At 41.5% G+C, this 17,369-nt stretch overlaps 1 protein-coding gene across 7 annotated transcripts in view; it reads left to right on the top strand.

Moving 5' to 3' along the window:
- The window catches only part of NPAS3 (neuronal PAS domain protein 3), a 322,632-nt gene that overhangs the window by 160,709 nt on the left and 144,554 nt on the right, over positions 1 to 17,369 (top strand). The gene's annotated exons all lie outside the window — the stretch shown is intronic.

Below are 17,369 nucleotides of genomic sequence, written 5' to 3'. Positions count from 1 at the left end.
TGGTCATATATGACTAATTCCCATCAAATCTTAGTGTTTCAGTATAGATCATGTGAATGTAAAACAGAGCAGCTTCACTATCAAGTGAAAATGCTTTCACTGTTACTAAACCTTCACCATTACAACAGAAGTAAAAATCCTATTTTAAAGGATTCCATTTAAAGGGGTTTTATTGTTTACCAGCCACAGCTCCGTACTGTTAGTAGTGAGTGGTATTACAATTCACTACATCTTTTACATTATTTGAGGAGAACCTATCAGCAGGTTTTACCCCACTACTAGCCCTCTCAGGTAGGGAATAAAAACCGTAAGCTTGATGGGATCTGAAAGATAGGATTCTCATCTTTAATATGACACACAAGCATATTTCTAGGTGCTATAGAACCAAAGATAAGGCTTCTGAAGTGAACAACTAAACTTGACTCGTCTCATGTGAAAATAGGATGAGAAGAGTCGCATTTGCCTGAATTTAAGCAATTATTACTGAGATGTTATACCAAATACCTGACTACTACCTGAAAAGTACTGGTACTCCTATTCCTGGTAAACATTGAGTGAGTCCTTCATATACAGGCAGTTATGTAAAGGATAGGTTCTGTAGTTATGTTCTTAAGTTAAATTTGTATGTAAGTCGGAACTGTATATTTTATAATTGTAACCCCAGACAGAGTTTTTTTGGTTTCTGTGACAATTGGATTTAAAAAATGTTGGATTGTCATAAGAATCAGGATTAACAATAAAGCTTCATTACAGACACCTGTGATAACTGTTACAGCTGATTATTGTAGCCTAGGACTAAAGTACATTAAATTACCAACATCCAGAGGTCCAACTATAACTAGGGGTCATCTGTAAGTCGGGTGTTCTTAAGTAGGGGACTGTAGAACCACATTCATATAGCTTGGCTTATGTGCTGAGAGTTAGGCCCGTTCCACACTTGCGAGTGTGATGCGATTAACTCGCATCACACTCGCAACGCATGCTGCAGGGAACGCACAGCCCGAACGCTGCTCCGCGGGAGTGAACTGGCATGCTGAGTTCACTCCCGGTGTGCAGCGTTCGGGCCGTGCGTTCCCTGCAGCATGCGTTGCGAGTGTGATGCGAGTTCATCGCATCACACTCGCAAGTGTGGAACGGGCCTTAGATGCTGAACAATCTAAGGCTAGATCATTACATATGAAGTACCCCTTTAACCAACCATCTTTCCAACAGGGAAAATATACTTGTTACCCTCAGCCATGTGTGGTCCATGTTTCTGCCCCCCAAAAATAATTAGCAGTATCGGTCTACCGGATCCGTTTTCACCAACCGATTCCCCATTACAGTGGAATGATTCTAGAACACACGTTCCGATTCTCGACACGGGGAAGAATTGTCTAAGACTGTGTACATCAAGGATCTCATCTTGTGTCTAATATGGATACAATGAAAGAAGGCCAAATCCGTGTTCCGAATGTGGTGCCAAAACGTTGCGGGCCACTGAGCTACATTTAAAGGGGTTGTCCGAGAGTTGTGAAAAAAAACTAAAGGTGGCCGGAGGGGGCTGTTAAAAAAAATAAAGATCTACTTACCTTCTGGCGCCCTCCGGTGTCCCCCACTGCTTTCGCTCCTGTCCGGGCGCCATGTAAACAAACATGGCCACCGGAGCAGTGCTGGATTCAGTCTGTGGCCGGCCACGCCCATCCGTCCCTATTCACAGCACTGTGTATGGGGGCTGGAAGGTTGTCGGGTCCGGCCGGAAGCTGATTCCAGCACTGCTCCGGCGGCCATGTTTGTTTACATGGCGCCCGGACCGGAGCGACAGCAGAACGGGACACCAAAGGGCGCCGGAGGGTAAGTACATCTTTATTTTTTTAAGTAGTCCCCTCCGGCCACCTTTAGTTTTTTTCACAACTCTCGGATAACCCCTTTAATGTTGAAGATGTTTTCTTTATTTTGCCATAATTCTTTTTTTTTACTGTTTTAGGTTTTTGCACAAAAAAAAACAACCCAGATCCGTCTGACCTTCTGCCGCGCCCTCTGTTCACTTTTATGTTGCCATTGTTAAACTATAGAGGGCTGAGAAGTTCTCTGTGTACATGGAGTCTTGGCTATACCTCTCCTAGAGAGTTGGGAATTGCGGTCCCCTGTGAGCGCACAGCTCTCGGTGTGTCTGACAGGAGCGGGCAGGGAGAGCGTCTGATCCACTCTCTCGGAGCCCAGAGAGGCAGTAATTGAAATCAGAGGCGGTGTGACGGAATGGCACAAGGGGCTTTGAAGTCTGCTTTCTGAGAGCGCAGCGGGAGCAGACATGCGGTGAAGGACATTCACTATTACAAGCAATGTCCTTAATAATCTTGTTAGCCCAGACTCTCCCCGTACGAGACAAATGGAACATTATTGGTTTATGGGTTGAAGTAAATAATTTAGTTTCCAATATTCCGGCTGCTTTGACAGTAAATTAAAATGACATGAAAGGGGTTTGTTGAATAAAGAAAATATCCAATCAGATGTAATTGGCATGACTTAGGCAGGAGAAATGTATATTATAATTAAACTGTGTTGTCTTCCAGCCCTTTGAGTTTGCATGAATTCAAATGTCAGGGAAAAAAAAAAAAGAAAAGAAAGAGAATTCTTTGATTTGGTGCAGTTTCAAGTTTTGTAACACATTCAGCATCTCTCGTCTTCTATTCGGAGACAGACACTCGAGTGAGGCGCGCCGTGTGATGTGAAAGGCACCGCCACTTCAAATAGTAGAAAAGAAGCTTCTTAGCTGCAACACTGTAGCAGAATCCAGCAAACACAGGACTATAGAGCCTTGTACTGACCAGTAGTGGATTATAATATAGGTGGTTTGGGTGGTTGCTCGGGGCCCAAGCCTGCTAGGAGGCCCTTAGGACTTAAAAACCACCCACCAAATTTTATACTGAGAAAGACCTTCACCTATGAAATCTTTGTACATCTGTTCTTGCTTTCAATACACATGTACACAACAGCCATTTCAGGACCTTTGAAGGTCCCCCAAAGGTCCTGAAACCACACATTGAAAGCAGGCAGAAGGGACACATCCTCCATTCCCCAAGAAGCTTCATTCTAGTTCCATATGTAGGAAGTGACTCCATACTTGTAGGGGCTATAACAGTGTTTTGGCGAACCTTTTAGCAGCCGAGTGCCCAAACTGCAACCCAAAACCCCCCTTACTTATCGCGAGGTGCCAACCAAAAATTAAAGCAGTAACTTATTGCTCCCTGTTTTTAACAACTTTCAATCATATTGGCCTCCAGAGGACAGCAACACAGAATAAATATGGAAAATTTCCAATGTCCCTCTGTACACAGAAATTTGTGGGGCCGGCAGGAGGTCCTCTAAAGATTATTCGGCCCTGTCCACTCATTCTCCCTCCCTAAAGTCCCAAGTGGCGAAGAATCACTTTAATATATGACTAAAAGCAGCATCTTTTAAGTTGCATGGAACTGCAGAAAGATTCTTTGAGTCCTGTCTGGAGCGCTGGGGAGATGGCCCGGGTGCCCACAGAAAGGGCTCCGAGTGCCGCCTCTGGCACCCGTGCCATAGGTTCGCCACCACTGGGCTATAATATTCATTCAGCCCAGGACACATGGCAGCCTTAATCTGCTCTTGGTACTGGCCGTGACAATGTAGATGTATTGCGGGCGTATATACCTTATGAAAGAGCTAGCATTTCTTTACTGTCTGTTAACATAGAGATATGTAAGCTTCCTAAAGCCCCCACCCTTCTTAAAGTCTACCATGACAGCAAATTTCATCAGGACTAGTCTATCTTTATCCATTTCACTCTTTTAAAGTTGACATTTGGACCATTGCTACTAACGCCAACTCTTTGCATCCTTTAAAACGTGTCGCACCACTGATTTCGGTACAGTTGGAATTTTTTTCTCTAACCCACGCTAAGCAATAACTACCTGAGATGCTAATTATGTGCTTTACTGTCAGGTGGGTGGTCCTGAGCAGATATACTGGCACCACCCACCTAAAGGTAAATTAGCACATCTGTTGCTGAAATTAATTGTGATGATTGCTGGGGAATGTTGGTAACTAGAGAAAAAATGTAATCTTCAATGGAGGGGCATCTATACATATTTAAGGATGTCCAGAGAGGTGGTTTCGGTGAAACGTTCCCTTTAAACAGAGTCTACTACCAAGCGGTTTAATCTACTGGAAGCATATTGTTGAGTCATTTTCATAATATCTTTATTATTTCTGTCCATTCTGTCCATTTCTGAGAAATTCCCATTTTAATCAGTTTTAAAGGAGGCAGTTGGTGCACTCGGGCTCTCCTCAGCACCCTAAGCACTACTATCCCTGCCTCTACCACTCCTGCCTCTGTCAGATAAGTTAAAGATTTGTCTAGTGGGAGGGATGGGGACCCACTGGGAGGAGATGGTTGTGTTTTAGGGGGGAATAGTAACGCGCAAGGTGCTAAGGACCCACCTGGGTGCATCAACTGCCTCATTAGCATATGGATTAAACTGGGAATTTCTTAGAAACCACATAATGGGCAAAATTAATAAAGGTTTGTTGTAAATCACAGTGTATTTCTCGACAACATGCGGCCAACAGATTACCCGTATATACTCGAGTATAAGCCGACACAAGTATAAGCCGAGGCCCCTAATTTTACCACAAAAACCTGGTAAAACCTATATTTTTTTTACTCGAGTATAAGCCGAGTTTGGGTTTTCAGCACATTTTTTTGTGCTGAAAAACTAGGCTTATACTCGAGTATATATATCACTTGTTAGAGGTGGAAGACTCCTTTTACGCTTCATAGAGAATCGCTGCTCTGTTCCTCCATCTACCCTCCTGTATAGAATGTGAGACCTGCAGGGTCCACCTTTCGCTTTTCTAGTCTTTTGCACTTATCTGTGTTTTTTTTTATGTATGGGGGTCACATGGAAGTGACATGGAATTAATACTGCCCTATAAATTTATAATAATCTATTCTTTTTTTTTTTTTGACAACCAATATTTTAGTTTTTATTTTCATGCGCCGACTACTGATTTGCGTACGGCTCTAAAACAGATGGTTTTTCTACACTTTATAACGGATGTGATTGTTTATAGTCTTCATTGACTTTTATGGGGAATTCTCGGATGCAAATCCGCCTCCGTTGATGCATGCTGCATTTTTATTGTTACGACATCCTACTCATGTGAACGGGAGCATTCGTTACTATAAGGTCACATGCAGGGAGTATTTTCGGCATTTTCGAGTAGGGAGCAGCGCTTATATAATAAATGGTTGTGTGAGCACGCCCTTAGGCTACTACTATAAAAGGATGTGGGGATAGAATTTGGAATGCTGTGATGTATTCCTAGAATATTCCTACAGATGTCCAATACGTTTTCTTCTTACACTTGTTTCTGGACTGGTGACATCTTGATTTGTGACCTTTCACCTGATCCCCTGAGATCGTTCTAGGGTTTAATGTAAAGGTCAGAGCCATATGCTGGAGAATAGGTCCAATGCTGTGTATAATTCCTTCTCCCTGGGATACAAAGAAAGATAAATACTTCTCCAGTCTCATCAGGAAGAATGCACCATGGTGATGTCGCTATATCTCTATACTAACCCCAGCGGAGATGACTTGTGTGCTGCTGCCGGGTGCCTTATTGCCGTCTTGACTTTGGAGTGGCTCCTGGTAATGACAGCTTTTAGACACACTTGATTACAATTATAGATTTTATGCCACATGCTTCACCTCTCTGGTGATACAGCGAGAAGCGGGGCTTAGAGGGTCAAAATGAAGAAAGGGGAGGGGGTTGTCTAATCAACATATCAGCGATTCTTATTCTAATAATCAGAAATTGCAGCAAAAAGAGACAGGTAACCTTTAACCATTTCCCTGCAGTAATAAGGAAAATTATCTTTCCGTGAGCTCCGGGCTAATTTAAATTCCTTATGTTTTAATGAAAAAATGCAAATTCTGGTTTGGTATATTCCCATATTGGAGATGGGGACTTGGACACAAAGCCCTATAAGCTTCATTGGGTATATTCGGAGCAATAAAGGAGAGGCTAAATACCATATACTTTAGAGTCAAAGCGTTTTTTTGGAAAGTTTGGGTAATGTTCATAAAGAATGCATAAAATTTGACATATAGGGGCTTATTTACTAAGGGTCTGCGAATGCACTTTGGTTGGATTTTCCGCCGATTTTGAGGATTGCACGGCTATGACAGGTATTTAACAGGGGATTCTGTCGAATGCGACCGGATTGTGGTGCAGCTGCGTTGGTTTTCATGCGACAGAATTGGGGGGGAAGTGCCGTGAACGATCCAACTGATTCGGACTGAGCGCGGGATTTAACTTTCAAATTGTGTTGCAAGACCAAGCAATTACATGCACCGGGAAGAAGAAGGTGAACTATGGAACCTGAGCGGGGAAGCGACACATGCAGGGTGCACGATCTTAGTAAATCGCAAAACTCGGAGCAGATCCTGTCTCTGCCCATTGATTGTCTTCGGTGCGTTAACGGACCGCCACAAGCCGGTGACACTTGGACCAGAAAAACAGACCCGTTTGTCTTTGGCCAGGAGCAGTATACGGTTGTGGGCATGTAGCCTTTGTATCCTATTTACCACCATCTATTTGGTGGCTTAGTTTTCATCAGAAAAATGCCGCAAAGTTAACCACACTTCTTTTACACATTGACACACCCTTTTCCGAAACTTTTTCCGCCATGTTTTAAGGGTGTCTAAAACCATCAATTGATGTGGTTTTCTGCATGTGGCACAAGTTGAGCCAATTTCTGACTCTTATTCAATTTGACCCTAGGGGCATTTTCCTCTGCCCATAATTTGTTCAGTGTTTCGCATTAGAACTTGTAAGCTGAAAACATTTTGGGTCTGTAAGGGTACAGTCACACGTTGTGATTACATCGAGTTTGGAAACTCAATTCAACAGCTGTGGAGATAAGATTTGCCAAATTGCATTGCATTACATTAAGGCTACATTCACACTACAGTATGGAAGACGTATATACGGCCGACGTATATGCGGCCGATATACGTCCCCCATACACTTCTATGGGCTCACGGCCCTGTACGGGAGCGGTACAGTGCAGCACAAGTGCGGCACCGTACCGCTCCGTAGCCCGGGGAAAGATAGGACATGTCCTATCTTTCCCCGTATTACGGCGCCGTGCGCCATTACTTTCTATGGAGAGGGGCGGGGGTGAGCTGCGCTCACCTCCTCCTCCTCTCCCCGCGCTGCCGTGTGCCCGCCGTACTACGGTGCGGCGGGCTCACGGCAGTGTGAATTTAGCCTTACATTGTATTTACAAAATGCTGTGTTTACACTATGTTAACACATAATATTTACATTTTATTAACTTTGCATTATAGGAAGTTATATTATGAAAGGAGTCTTTTTGGGCAACATGTTATTGTGTACAGCTTATCTTGGAAACCATAAATAATAATTCTTTATATAATTATATTAATGACTTTGATTTGTTAAAGAACCCTTGTGCGTTAATTCTATCAATTTTTTAAAAAAGATTAAAAAAAACTTTTGGGAACACTTGACAAACTTATGGCGTTTTTATTTAGTAATTCTGTAAAGTTGCCTTGTGAATGTACAAAGTCTTACAGATGTCCAAAATATGTGCATTTTGTGGTCCACAAGCAACTTTTTAAAAGATCAAAAATTGAGCAAAACAAACATTTTTATGTAAATCTTGCCACCCTAGAAAGTTGCCCCAATGTTTGGCGAGTCACCTCCTGTCCTCAGACCTCTATCTGTGAAAAATGGAAGTATCCCGTAATTACAACGAGGTTTCGTCTTGTAGCCATGTGAAGGGGTAAAGTAGTTTGATAGGCCCTTATGAATTTTGTTACTCGAAAAAGTTATTAATGGCGAAAAAACTCCCATCGTCTTCTCATTTGTCTTGTTTCAAACTTTTTTTTTTTTTTAGTAAAGGATGACGTACATGAAAGGAATGAATAGAGCGCTGGCGGTGGCACATGTTAACAACACGGCGCGATGCGCGTTAAGGAATTGGCGATGCTCTGACGGGGGAGGAGGGACCTTGAAACGCCTCGGCCAGCATTTCTCTATGATAAATGTCTTGTGAGCTTAGAAGCTTTTGGGACGTAATAAAAAGAACTTAATGGACAATTTCTCGAAATTGCTAAGAAAAACCGCGTGCTGTCGGTAGGGTATAATAAGAGGATTTCTCATCACGGAGTCTGAGATTGAACGTCTGCAAAAGGAGAGAGAGAGAAGGGAGAGAGCCGAAAAAAAATAGAAGAAAGGATTTATCTCTTTGGTAACTGAGTAATTGAAATACAGACGAGCTTTGGTTCCAATTTGCCAGCAATAAAGTTGTAATGGGGTTTTCTCTGCAATTTTACCCTTAATGTGCTCATTCTAAGCAGCACTATTTTTTCCAAGCGAACAAATAACCTCAGTACAGCTTACTAGCAGTAATAGGCGCAAGCTGATGCTCGTATTAAACCTTTTAAATCAATTCACTAGTCTCTACAAGCCGCAGTGTCTGGCTAGGGTGTTGATTAACACTTTCAAGGCTCGCGGGCGGCTTCTGCAAACATCAGGCGTTACGCTAACTGCTAGCATTTAGCAACATCTATTGCGATTCCCTATAGATATAGGGTGAATATAGTGTAACTTGAGTGTAGAATGGCAGCCAAGTAGGGATTGTACTATGCAACAAAATGATACATGCATTAACAAAGGTGGAATGAGTGGTACCAACGCGTTTTGTAGGTTTATGTTTTGCTAAGTCTTCCAACAATTTCCAGCAGTACCCAAAAATAATGATGTCAGCTGGACTTCCGTAAGAAGATTGGCAACTATGCATGCCATAAAAGTAAAGATAGCTATTTCTCCTGACTTTCTACCCCATGTACAGGCAGCCCCCAACTTACAGAAGACCCCTAGTTACAAACGAACCTCTGGATGTTGGTAATTTTCTGTACTAGCGGTACTCTACTTAAGAACACCCGACTTACAGACGACCCCTAGTTAAAGACGGACCTCTCTACCTACTGTGACCTCTACTGAAGCTCTCTGGATGCTTTACTATAGTCCCAGACTGCAATGATCAGCTGTAAGGTGTCTGTAATGAAGCTTTATTGATAATGATTGATCCCATTACAGCAAAAAAAAAATTAAAACTCAGATTAACACTGTGGCAAAAAAACAATAAAAAATTCTGGATCTACAATTATAAAATATACAGTTCCGACTTACATGCAAATTCAACTTAAGAACAAACCTGTTGAACCTATCTTGTACGGGACTGCCTGCACTTTAGTCCGAGGCAACAATGATCAGCTGAAACAGTTATCACAGGTGTCTGCACTTAAGCTTTATTGTAAATCCAACATTTTTTAAATCCAAGTCACAAAGACCAAAACAATTTTGGCTGGTGTTATAATGATCAAATATACAGTTCCGACTTACATACAAATAAAACTTAAGAACAAACCTACAGAACCTGTCCTGTACGTAACCTGGGGACTGCACGTATTGAATGAGGAGAGTGAAGTAAGTCGATGTGTGACAAGCCTGAGAGCTTGACATCAGCTACAAGGGAAAATTTAGGACATCACCTTAAAAAGGTGCAGAGGTAATAATCGTATGTGTGTAGCCACCCTAAATAGGTTATACAGAACTTTATAATGATGGCTTTTTCTCAGAATCTGCCATAGGTTTCTGATAGGTGAGTTTACCCCTAATTAGTCAGATACTTATGGTCCTGAGTATAGACAGCCCATTTTAGACCTTATGGGTCCCTACTGTACATTACACTATCATAGTATATAAGGTTGTAAAAAAAAAAAAAACCCAAGTCCAACCTTTAAGAATTAAATGTTTTTTCCCCATAACACATGATATTTTTGCTCTCCAGAAAGCCAAACAGGCCTCTCTTAAGCATGTACAATCCACGGTTATACTCGTACAAAGAGAACGCGGTAATATCTGGTCTACCAAGTCATCTGGTAGGAAATAGTATAATTTGCATGTGTAAAATGAGGCATATGGATTTCAAATGATCTCAGATCTTCAGCCACATGGAGAAGTGTCTTCCATCTTGCGATCGGTCATCATTCTTTTTTTTGCTCATGCTGATCAGTGTTTGCCCCTATACTGAGTAACTAATTATCTATAAAGATGTGATTTTTGCACTGGGTCTATAGACTCTTCTGTCAATCACATATTTTTGGACGTCTTATCGTTTTTTGGATCTGTGCTCCTTTGGAAAAGTTCAGCCTACTTTAAGTGAAGCACGATATCTGTAAGCAGAATAATTTTAGGTATCAAGGCCATGCTAGTACTAGGTACTTTTGGAGTAAAAGTGTAAGGGAACCATACCTCCACTAAAGATTTGGCCATAGGTCAGAGATTTAGGCACTGTAGTCCACCATCGATAGCAAATGTGCTAGGACTAGGTACCAAGACTCTTTGGGTCAAACTCGTGTTGGCGTTTGTTCACATCTTGTCGGAGATGCGGTATACATGGAGAGTATTCCACAAAGTAGACTGTATATCCAAAAAGAAGAAGCACATATAGGGATTTGTGTTGTCTAGGGCTCCAGAACTGGTCAGGCCAAAGGCCAGAGATTTAAGCACTGTAGTCCTCCATCGATTGCAAATGTGTTGGGGCCATGTACCAAGACTCTTTGGGTCAAACTCGCGTTGGGGTTTGATCACATCTTGCCGGAGATGCAGTATACATGGAGAGTTTTCCACAAAGTAGACTGTACATCCAAAAAGAAGAAGCACATATAGGGATTTGTGTTGTCTAGGGCTCCAGAACTGGTCAGGCCAAAGGCCAGAGATTTAGGCACTGTAGTCCTCCATTGATAGCAAATGTGCTAGGACTATGTACCAAGACTCTTTGGGTCAAACTCGTGTTGGCGTTTGTTCACATCTTGTCGGAGATGCGGTATACATGGAGAGTATTCCAAAGAGTAGACTGTACATCCAAAAAGAAGAAGCACATATAGGGATTTGTTTTGTCTAGGGCTCCAGAACTGGTCAGGCCATAGGCCAGAGATTTAGGCACTGTCGTCCTCCATCGATCGCAAATGTGCTAGGACTATGTACCAAGACTCTATGGGTCAAACTCGTGTTGGGGTTTGTTCACATCTTGTCGGAGATGCGGTATACATGGAGAGAATTCCACAAAGTAGACTGTACATGTAAAAAGAAGAAGCACATATAGGGATTTGTGTTGTCGAGGGCTCCTGAACTGGTCAGGCCATAGGTCAGAGATTTAGGCACTGTAGACCTATATCTTTAGCAGAGCAATTAGGTCTATCTACAAATGACTCACTTGATGGTGACCCTGGGATACTCATTTGACCTCCATAGGGTAAATGTAACCAATGCAAATACCACAAATGTGCCAAGAGTTCCTTCAGAGCATACACCAAACATAGTCACAGGAATATAATATGGATCCTAGGGGTTCTGTATTATAGTTTATGATAGGTGCCTATGATTGTATTTTTTCCAAATATGAGCTTCAAGGACAGCAATGACAGCTGAAGAACAGAGGCCTTTAAACATGATATTTTTAACGCGTTTCACATGCCGTGTGGCTGGTATTAATGTCATTATTTCAGCATCACACAGATCTTCTTTTTCAAGTCTGAAGGCAAAGAAACCCTTAGCGCTACTCTTCCACCCTCAATCAGCCATTAAAACTCTCCCTTCAATCATCTTGGATTACAGAACAGTGCGTCTGGTTCCTGCTGTCCTCCTCGAGTGCCGAGAGTGAAGCCTTAAAGAATTTATTAAGCTTTGTGTTTGTTTTTATATTGAATTTTAAATTACAAAAATACATAATGGTATATAAAATGCAGAAAATTCTTATTTGCATACTGCAGTCTGTGGTATGATCCTTTATTCTCTTTGTTCTCTAAAGGCTCATTAGACTGGCCATATAGATTGTGAAGGAATCTACGGTCTTAAGAATACTTGTATATATGGGAGTTAGTAAAACTAGCTTTTCAACGTAATATGCTTTGCATATTGTGGTCCTTGAGAGAACATCTCATAGACCTCTGCAGAAGAAGACTGTGTATATGTCCTACTTATATGGCAAAATAAATCCTCTTGTTGGGTACCAGGCAGGGGAATTATTACAGGCTAGCTTTCCTGGTAATTAGGTAAATTAGTTAGCTCTCCTCTAAAAGGAAGAAAACAGTATCTTTAATGAAACCTATATGTAGCTACTGGGTCTGTATTCAGTCCATAAAAGAAGACCTTTCACCAACTCCAATTTAATTCATTTTGGTACCATTGCTCAGAAATCAGTTCCGTTAGTTTCCTAGTTGGGTTCTCTACTATCATATGGGTGGGGGGGGGGCAGTCTGGTACCTGAAGGAAGTGGTAAGAAGTCCTCTTTGAAGATCCATTGGATTATATCCAAGACCGTCTCTCCAAACATTCAAAGACAACTTTTTCAGTATTTTTGACCTTCTTCCAGGGTATTGGTTGGTGAATAGAGGTGAGACTTTCTTATATAACAATGGTGGTAAACCATGGCTTGCATTTTAGAGGTGAAACTCAGTCCCCTCTCCTTGAACACGTCGGCTGTCACCCCATTGTTTACTAGCCAGGACTCAAGGCCTCCTCCTGCACTCCTGGGTAGCTATACTTAGCTTTATTTTAAAGCATCACATCATAAGCTGCCTGGGACTGCACAAGATATGAGAATGTGTGGACTGAGTCGGGTAATTATTGGAGCTCTTGAATCTCCTGCTCCAGGCACTGTGATTCCTCCTGTTGGTAGACCATTGGAGAGTCGCTAAAATATTATCAGAATTCCCCCTTCCACCTTTCAATGGCAGTGGTATACTCAGGACACCGATACCATAGAAAGCCAAGGCAGAAAGCAATAAGTCATTATTTAAATTGACGTGTTGACATTTTGCGGTTAATAACTGCGTTTTGGGTTGCCTTTGAGTTGGGCACTCTATTACATCATTGGTATGTACTCTTGCTCTTCTCCAGTAGAGACACCACTAAGCTAGCCAGTACCCTGTTGTATTCTGACTAGTGCTATGTACCCAAAAATGTTGTCGGGACATGGCTTTTGTTTGGACTGAATTTTCAACATGAAGTGAACCTATTTTATAACAAAGGCGATAGTGGGGTGTCCTTTCATTGAAGAAGTCTTAAGCCAGAAGTGGATCTCACAAAGACAGTGGGCCACTTGGGGCCCACAGAAGCGCTGGAGTGAGATTTGTAAAATGTATATCTTTCTTTATAAAGTGATGCATATTCTGTGTACTAGGACAACAGATCTCCACCATTAAAATGATTGGCTAATCATAGCCATGGCTAGTTTCTAGTTTCATGGCTAGTTGCTCTTTCGCAGCCAATGCAAAATCTCCGATTCGTGTGGCCGAACTCAATTGTGAACGTTAGGTCCATTCATCTCTAGACTCCACCCTATTTTTTTGTTCCAAATACTGACTTGTGTGTCAGTTTTCTTCTATGTTACACCAGGAAACCGATGAAGGAGATGTATAAAACACGGATATAAGTTAAATTCCAGAAGAACATTTCTTCAAGACTCCATAGTGTAAACTATAAGAATAAGTTGTTAAATAGCTTCTTATTAAACTCATAAAACTACCCGACGCAGTATAAGGTTTATGAAAAAGGTATTTCTGATCTCGCCCGAATAGTTTCTGAGATCAGAGGTTTATTCTGGCTATTACATTGAAATCTCCCATAAAGACAATATTTGAACCTTGGAGATCAATCATATCATCAGCCTTGCAGCCGGCATCACCTCCATCAGCAGAGAACACATTTACGCTCTACACACAGTAAATATCGGTGGACATCAGCATGGGGTGCCACAGTCATTTTTCAGCAAATCAATTTGATGAAATAGAGGTTGAAATCCAGACTCTGCTCTCCTACAATATACAGTCGTCTGAAAAATGTATACAGTGACTTGTAGGCTTCATGTTTCTACAGCTGGCGGGCGACTTCTTTACTTTTATGTGATTATTTATTCAGTATTAGTGAGGGACTGCGGCAAGGAGACAAGAAACCGTCTGCTGGTATTCCCCCCGGCCTTCTGGTTATACTTCAGAAATACAAAATTCTACATCCAGTATTTGGGGACCGGTAGGGAGTCGTTTGGTACCAATGTGGCTAAAGATGTTGGCCATAAATACACTAGATACAATACACTAATAGGGTTACCCATATTGTACTTACCCTAAATTTACGGTAAACTTTCCCGTTTTATCAGGAGGAACCATGGATCAGGGGAGCTTCATTACTGTATCCACCACGAACACCACTTCCAATGTCACTGGTTGGTGGGTTGTGCCAAGGACATACGCAAATGACCCGAGGCTCCTATGGACAGAAAGGGAACGTTTACCAGGGTAACTTCACTTCCCTAATTGGGTCTCCATATTGTACTTATTCTGGTAAACTTTCCCCTTCTATCCATAAGAGCCACGGTCACGTGTGGTTGTCCGTGACATGCCCCGCCAGACAGCGAGTCATGTTCGAAGGTGGTTGTGACCAACCCCATTTACTACACATAATCTCATTCATTTTAATATAACAATTCTTCAAGATCTTTTCTGAGGACTCTGTTCTTGCTACTAGAAATTTATGAACAAATTGACAGTTCAGCATTACTAGTTAGCGGAAGTCTCCATCCATACTTTGACTTTGTCCAACAAGTGCAGGAATTTACTAAAACAACAGATTTTACAAGAGAAAGTTTAACACCCAGTTGTCAGTTTATTCATAAATACTTGTATTCAGCAAGAAATAATAAATCCGGAGCATCTTTTGTTAGAACTTTTTATTCTGATGCTCTTATTTAACTTTTTTTTTTTTGTAATTTATACATATTTTAGCAACAAGGGGTGTGTCCTTAAACAGCCTGATACTCAGTTGTCAATTAATGCATAATTTATTTTAAGATAAATAACAAATGAGCAATGTAGAGGTCTAATGAAATTTGCCACAAAATGGACTGGAAAAATATTGCAAATAGTAATTATTAATTAAATAGAATCTGTCATACAAATTAACCCACCCGAAATAAAGGCTTCATTAAAAACTATGAAAACATTGCCCTTATCCCTAAATGGTTCCTTTCCATGGCTGCAATGTTACAAAAATCACGCGATCAGATTGTGACGCATTGGCGACCGCGACAGAGGAGGTGAATTCCGGCGGACTTCAGCGCAGCAGCGACACCTAGTTGACATAAGGAGCATGACCTTAGTGAATACCGGAAGAACCCGAATCAGCGTCGGAGAATGCACCGCTGGATCGCGACTGGACCGGGTAAGTAAATTTGCCCCAGGGAGTCCATCACACTGAAGTATGCATATTAAAATTTACTTACATTGCCCCGCCCCCTTATTCCTGATTGACAGGCTATGATATTTTTTCTGTATGAAAAGCTCTGTTACATTGTTGGCCACTTGTCATGTGACCAGCATGACATCATTGAAGGTCCTGTTACATCTGCAACATCTAACCCATGTATGTATCTAATCACATGAATCACAGCAGCCTCCATGGAGGATGGGAAGAGTAAGAGTCCATGGAGGCTGCTATGATTTCATGTGATCAGATTTATGCTTAGTGTACAGTTTGCTAATGTAAGGAGACTAAAGGACCTGTAAAGATATCACTCTGGTCATATGACATGCTGAGAAGAGGCATGGGACATGGGGAGCAGTAGGTGGGAGGGGCAGGATCTCTGCTGGATCTTTTCTGAACTAGCAATTTATGAACAAATTGACATTTGGGCGTTACCAGTTAGGGGTGTGTCCACCCATACTTTGACTTTGTCCAATCAGTGTTGACAGCGCAAGAATGTACTAAAACACACAATTAACAGGAGTTTATCTCCCTCGTTTGCAACAGGCCTTATCAAACGAAGGTAACACCCTCTAGCTAGCAGGATTGGTGACGCCCAGTTGTCAATGTATTCATATATTTCTGAGAAAAATCACAGGACAAAAGCACAACTCAGAAATGTCTCAACTAATAAGTAATTAAATTGCACATGTGAAGAGACAAGATGTCTACTTGACTACTTCTCCGAAATTAGGTGAACGTCATGCTCCGTCCCGATCGGACCGGTAATAATACTTCCCTGTGACACGCTGTGAAAATGGCATTGTTATTTAGAAACGTTGGGAAACTCAGCCTCTGTTTTCATGCCACTCGCCACTATTTCACCGAGCCAATTTAGCTGCCTTCCTGCGGGGAGCGAATGGAGCAATTAAAATTAGAAACAGAGATTTTCGCATTCATAGGATCCACATCAGGGATGAGTGATCATAAATTAAATCATTTCCTCTTCCCGCAAAGTCATATTTGTATTAAATGAGGCTGAGAGACGGATACAGTGAGGTGTAGAGAAGGCCAGACTACTACACAGAGGAGAAGTCATGAAGTGAAGACAGGGACAAGTGACAGAACAAGACGATGGGGATGAGGGACGACTGAGGTGAGCGATGTACTACAAAGTAATATGCTAATAAGCCGAAAAATGATGAGCCCTACCAATATAATCAATCTGCAGAGAAAATGTCCCAAATTATCGCTGCTGTAGATTTCTGTAAAATAATTTACCCGTATATACTCGAGTATAAGCCAACCCAAGTATAAGCCGAGGCCCCTAATTTTACCACAAAAACCTGGTAAAACCTATATTTTTTTGTGCTGAAAAACTAGGCTTATACTTGAGTATATATGGTACTTCCTGTAATTGAACCATCCCTGATATTTCATTTTTTTTACCAATTTATGCTATTATGCTAAAATGATGAATGAATTGACAGTGTTTAATATTTGGGGTATGCCCATAATTATTTTGCCCAATCAGCGTTGCCAGTGACAAACTCTGTACTGACACACCCCTTTTACGAGAGGAAGTGGTCATTCCCAACTGTCAATTTAAATTTAAATATAACGGTGAAAAATATATGTTTTTTTTCCTTAAAACTTATTACCATAAATGATCCTATACCCTTGTGTTCCATAGGTTTTCTACAACCTCTACTGGTATATCATGATTTTGGAAATTTACACAGGCAGTCCCCGGGTTACATACAAGATAGGTTGTATATGTTATAATTGTAACCCCAGACAAAAATTTTTTGGTCTCTGTGACGATTTTAGAAATGTTGGATTGTCTTAAGAACCAAGATTCACAATAAATCTTAATTGCAGACATCTCTGTTACAGCTGATTATTGTAGTCTAGGACTGAAGTACAGTAAATTACCAAAATCCAGAGGTCCGTTTGTAACTAGGGGTCGCCTGTAAGTCGAGTGTTCTTAAGTAGGGGACCGCCTGTAATGACATTTAATT

The sequence above is a fragment of the Engystomops pustulosus genome, chromosome 7 (assembly GCF_040894005.1).
Source record: "Engystomops pustulosus chromosome 7, aEngPut4.maternal, whole genome shotgun sequence".
NCBI classification, from domain to species: Eukaryota; Metazoa; Chordata; class Amphibia; order Anura; family Leptodactylidae; genus Engystomops; species Engystomops pustulosus.
Note: the sequence above shows the minus strand (reverse complement) of the source record. Positions and strands in the feature narration are given on the sequence as shown.